Below are 6,299 nucleotides of genomic sequence, written 5' to 3' on the forward strand. Positions count from 1 at the left end.
CTCATCAGCCCGCCCCGCCCCGCCCCCCGTGATGGCAACGACTTGCAGAAATGGAATACAATATCACAAGCAGGTATCGATGTGCTACAGTTAAAATGCAGAACATTTCCACCCCCACAGGACCCTTCATGTTGAATTTCCCTCTCGTCACATCCAGCCCATAACCTAACCCTGGCAAACACTAGTCTGCTGTTCACTGCTAGTCTTGTCATTTCAAGACTGTCATACAATGCTTAGTTTGACCCTGTATAGCTCACTGGAGATTAATCCAAGTTGTTTCTTGTATCAGCAGCTTGATTGTTTTTATTGATGAGTAGGATTCCATGGTGTGTATGTACCACATTCATTTAACCATTCACTCGTTGAAGGATAGCTGGGTCATTTCAAGTTTTGGTCTATTACCAATGAAGCTTAGATAAGAATTCTTGATGAGTTATTTTGTGAACATATCTTTAGTTCTGTTGGATAAATGCAGAGTTTCAGACTGGCCAGGGCCCAGAATTTATCTCCAAAGCCTGAGAGATCATTGCCCTGTCCCAATAAAGCACATACTATGAATTTTCCATTCCTGGTCCCCTGGGATAAATTCTTTCATTTGGCAGTTGCTTCCCAGGCACTTACTCTTGGCTGGGCACTGATGAATGGGAGGGCTTTGCATTGAATTTGTATCTTAGAAGCAAAGAAGAAAGACCCATTTTAACATTGCCTGGCTCATGCCCTCCACACTAAACCCCACCAACTCCAACTCTTTCCTTGCAAACTCCTGTTGAACCTTAAAGATACTTCTAGGAAGCCATTTCCTGCCTTCTCTGCCCTGGGAGCACTTATCCCCCCTATTGCAGCACCTGCTTAGGGCCTCATCTTCTCCGCCAGACCTTAGAGGTCTATGCTGTTGGGACAAGACCAGCTTTACTCTCTGCATAGTGTCTGACCCAAAGAAAAAACATAGTAGATGCTATTGACAGGGGGGAGAGATAGACAGAAGTACAGACAGATGGATAGATGGTGGGGGCAGACAGATGAGTAGACAAATGAACAGATAGATGGATGGATAAGTGGATGGCTAAATGAATGGCTAAATGAATGAACGTATGATGTGAATGATAGAATTTGGAGTGTTAAAACATGTTGGCATCAGGCTGGGACTTGGGATGACTGCTGGAGGCCCATGGTTCTTGAGATCTACCCAGCCCAGTCTGGGCAGGCAGGAATGGAGGTTTGGAGAAGCAGGTCAGCCCAGATGGCAAGGGCTGATGTTCCAGGTGAAGAACTGAGAGTTTTGAACAGTAACAATAAAACTTATCTTGTGCCCGGTGTGGTGGCCCATGCCTGTAATCCCAGAAACTCAGGAAGCTGAGGCAGGAGGATTGCAAGTTCAAAGCCAGCCTCAGCAACTTAAGGTGGCCCTAAGCAACTTAAGGAGACCCTGTCTTTAAAATAAAGAGCTGGGGATGTGGTCAGTGGTTAGGTATCCCTGAGTTCAATCCCAAGTACCAAAAAACAAACAAACAAAAACCTAACTTGGTTGCAAAGAATTGATATAAGTGAAGAAACTTGGGGTAGGAGGGGCAGCCCACAAGGAATCACAGCAAAACATGATTTTTAAAAGCAATTGATAGGTTTTTTATCTTTAGGGATGTTGTCAGTTATTGGGATTGTCAGAAACATAGTATGCAGGCAAGTCAAAGTGGCTGGGCTGCTTTCTGACTGTGTTGACAGTTTCTCTCTAAAGCAGTAACTTTTTAGTAGTGTTTCATCTAGAACTCCCTTCTCCAAAGTCCTTTGGTCTCCATAAGGGGCTGTCATGCCAGTGAATCATGTGGAATTACTAAGGTGATCTTCAAACGCTTTAGTGTATTTGCTAAGAATTTTCTTTTTTACTCTGTCTTTTTCAGAGTGACAAGATCTAACTTAAGTTTACCATAGTGACTTAATGAGGTGAAGGACCAGCATCTAACTGCAAGAATTTGCAAACCCCAATACAAGGCATGCTGAGGGCAGGTGGAGATAGAGCACAGTGACCTTCTTTAGCCCCTCAGAGCTCCCTTGTCATATAGTAAAACACACACACACACACACACACACACACACATACACAGGCACACCTGGTACCTTTAATGAATGAAAACAATATAATCGCACATATTCCAGATTCTTGAATTATGTTTTCAGGTGCAATGAAAAGTTTTAAAAGCATTATGGATGCCAAATGATTTCCGAGATGGCTACAGAATCTCAGAAATCTCAGGTGGGAACAGGTTGTTGATTTTCTCTGCAACAGTAACTAGAAACTGGGTCATGTTCACAATCACAGTGCTGCTCAGGAAATGCTTGAGAATCCCTGTCCCTGTTTGAACAGGCAAGAAGTGAGTCTGTGGGGGAGAAGAGTGGAGGTGGATTGTTTTGGGAAAAGCAGGTTGCCTTCCTAACTCCAGAAGCCAAGTGGTGATACACTTCTGCCAAGTGAACCCAGTTGCCTAAGTGTTCTTAAAATAGGCTGAAAGGCAAGGTCACAAAGTACAGGGTGTAAATATTTAAACAACTCACTCACAGAAGCCACACCAAGAGATGGAATTTGGACATGACCTTCAGGTCAGTTCCCATCAATTCCAAAGCTCTCAGCCCCCAGGAAATAGGGCTCAGCTGCTGCCCCTAGTGGAGCTTGTGGGTGAGGTCTCAGAGGCTGCTCCTCCTGCAGGAACTTTTTGTTTTTATTTCAAGTTGCCTGTCCCTAGAACTTTCTCAGGCAAACTGGGGAAAATGGTTGGCTCAAGGTTTGAAGTTGTTCGCCCCCGAGGAAGAGAAATTGTTAGAGGAAGGAGGCACCCCAGTAAGACCAAGAACAGTTAGGACATATGTTGATACAATACAAAAATGTAGCCCATGGCTTTTTAAAGACGAGTTATTAAGTATATCAATGGGACCATCATGGTATCCTGTAGAAGGATTTTTCTTCAACAAGAAAGAGATGATTAGTTCTGTTTACTACATTTGTCTAAGATCTTGGTTTTTACAGACATCTGATTAATTTACAAAGCTAAAGTGTTAAAATATCAACCACTAAATATAAAATCAAGTACTCTTTACTTATTAAGTTACATATGGTAATATATTTAAACATTATGTGTGTTTTCATAAATTGGTAAATGGAAAAATGTTTAATATTGCTTTGTGTCTGTGTCTTTGCTGAAACAAGGTTACTAAGTGTTAAGATTCTATCATGTGTAATTTATATACAAAGAGTATAAGAATTTTCAGTTGGGTTTCAATTATAGTATTATAGTATCATAAAAAACATGAAAGTCTTTCATCTTATTAAAGTGGAGTAATTTGTCTAAATCAGAAATTTTATAAGAGTTGTTTCAGAATGTGAATTTATAAAAAGGGTTAACAGCTAAAAAAGAGATATAAAAAGATTCAAGATGTGGAAATATGTTTTAATATGAATGCTGAAGAAAAAAGAAATGTTTTTAGATGAGATAATCTTTGTGTGATAAAGTAAAAAGTTGTAAAATGTCTAAGTAAGTTGCAAAAGGCTTTAAAAGGTTAAATTATAAATTTATAAAAAGGGTTAATGGCTAAAAAAGAGATATAAAAGATTCAAGATGTGGAAATATATTTTAATATGGAAGGTTGAAAAAAAGAAATGTTTCTAGATGAGATAATCTTTGTGTGGTAAAGTAAAAAGTTGTAAAATGTCTAAGTAAGTTGCAAAAGGCTTTAAAAGGTTAAATTAAAGGTGGTTAAGATGCCTTCATGATGGAGGAAAGATTGCATCATTGGAAGCCTAGTTAATCTTAAAAACATTACTTAAAAAAACCCATGAAAATGGAAAGATAATAGGATAAAAGCAATTTGGATAAAAAAGATTAAAAATTTAAAGTGGAAAACTTTAAAGATAAAAGTACAGAAAGGTTAAAAAAAAAGATAGAGAAGATGTAGGAAGATAGAAAAGATGTAGGAAGACAAGAATTTTAAACCCACAAAATAGGAAGCAAAAAAAAAAAACTAGGAGGAAAAAAAGCAACTAAGGGTGAATGATGTACAAACCTTAGAAGAAAACTAAAAGATAGAAACAAGATAAAAAATGGTTAAAAATGTCAAATAAAGGTATTTCAGATAAGAAATGCAAAAAGCTAAGACAACTATTAGATACAGACATTCAAGATAGAAAAAGGTAGAAGAGAGAAGTTTAAAGTCAAATATTGGATAAAATAGAAGAACAAGGAGATTATTAGTAATTTTTTCAAAAAGCCCATCAACTTTAATTTCTGTTGGTGCAGAAATTAGAAGTCTCAGATGAGGGTGTTAAAATTTATAGACAAGAGCCAATTTAGAAAACGTTAAACTAAAAGAAAATTGGTTTAAAACCACATCAAAAAATTAAAAGGACTAAAGTAATTCTAAAAACTAAGGCAAAATGCTTTTGGAAGACTTGAATTTAAAAGGATCTTTAAATTTCCAAAGGATGCATATAGGATATTTTGGAACATCATCCCTAAAGAAAAATCAGTTAATGTTTTACTTAACAGGAATCCCATACAATCCGCAAGGATAAGGCATAGTTAAAAGAGCTCATCAAACTATTAAAATGTACTTATTAAAACAAAAAGAGGGAATTGGAAAGGGGTATATATCCCCCAAAGATAAACTTAAAATAACCCTTTTTACTTAGTGCTTAGTGCAGCAGAAAGGCATATATGTCCAAAAAATGTACATAAGCCTAAGGTACTTTGGAAAGATATTCTAACAGGACAATGGAAAGGTCCTGACCCAGTGATTGTCTGGAGTCAGGGTTCTGTTTGTGTGTTTCCACAGGGAGAACAGCAGCCGATTTGGATTCCAGAGAGACTAACCAAAGCGATTTCTACAGACCAAAAAGAAGATGATTTGACTCAAATCCATAACAGCTGATATCCAGAGCTCCAGCTTGGCTATTCTTACATCTGCGACAGTGATTAACCAGGATGCTTTTTTCAATATCTATTTTATTATTGCCTTTTCCCACATCATAAAGTTCTATTTTATTTTTTGAGCTCATACAGACCTAGGTTAATGTTTTTCTGATCAGTTTTATTTTTTGACTGTGGAGTTTTTAAACATTGCAATGGAGATTTCACCTGTGTAAAGCTACAAGGCTTTGGTGGTGGCTCAGTTATTTTGTGCCCAGCCAGACTGCGGCAGTGCAGTGGCACGTGTCTGTAATCCCAGTGACTCAAGGGCCTGAGGCAGAAGGATCGCAAGTTAAAAGCCAGACTTGGCCAGAATGAGACCCTGTCTTAAAATAAAAAAATAGTAAGGACTGAGGATATAGTTTACTGGTAAAGCACCCCTGGGTTCAATCCTCAGTATCAGGAAAAAAAAAAAAAAAAGACTTATGTTCTTTCTACCATGAATTCAATGACATCTCTGAAGTCTAGGTTTGCAATTCACCTGGAATCTGTATTTGTGTATGTGTGAACTGGAGATCAGTATCTTCCTATTTGGATAATCAATTGTCCAAGCCCCCTTGCTGGACAGACCACCTTTCCCCAATGGCTTGCAAGGAGGCCTCTCAGACAGGGCTTTACCTAAGTGAGGTCTGTGCAGGGCTCTGTGCTTGCCCTGACTTGTCTGCTTTCCACCTGGGTGATGGCGGCACTGCTTTCACACTGTACCCTGATAACTGCTTTTGGTAGGGTCAGGCAAGAGAGCTCAGTGCCTTCTTAATTCTAGAGCATTTCCATCCCTCCAAAAAGAAGCCCTGTGCCCATCAGCCACAACTCCCTATTCCACCACCGCTCTTCTCCCAGCCCCTGACAACCATAAAAAGGCCAGGATGCCCTTTGACTCAGGGGTAGAGCCCGAGTTCAATTCTCAGTACCAAAAAAAAAAAAAAAAAAGCAATGTGCCTGACCATGCTTGTAGTGCTTATCAGAGTGCAGGCCCGTAGATCACAGAACGGCCCCATGCAGACAGCAGCACCCAGTGAGGCAGGCTCAGGAGCTCCCACAGACTCACGCATGCAGAAACTTGGAAAGTTTGGGGAAAATACTTCCAATATGCTCAAATATGCTATCAATCACTGGTTTCTGGATAAAACCATTTAACGTCATTTTAATTTTTGCTTTGTAGTGTTCTAAATAATGTCTGACTTCATGGCGGCCATACCTCCATGTGAGGACTCGGGGACCTGGATGGCAGGGAGCCTGGGCCCCAGCAGAGGGCAGGGTCAGCAGCCATGAGGGCAAACTCCACGTGTCCTGGGCCTGTGCTGCTTTTCTGGGGCTGCATAACAGAGTACAAAAGCCGAGTCAATG

Source organism: Marmota marmota, unplaced genomic scaffold (genome assembly GCF_001458135.2).
Source record: "Marmota marmota marmota unplaced genomic scaffold, marMar, whole genome shotgun sequence".
NCBI lineage: Eukaryota > Metazoa > Chordata > Mammalia > Rodentia > Sciuridae > Marmota > Marmota marmota.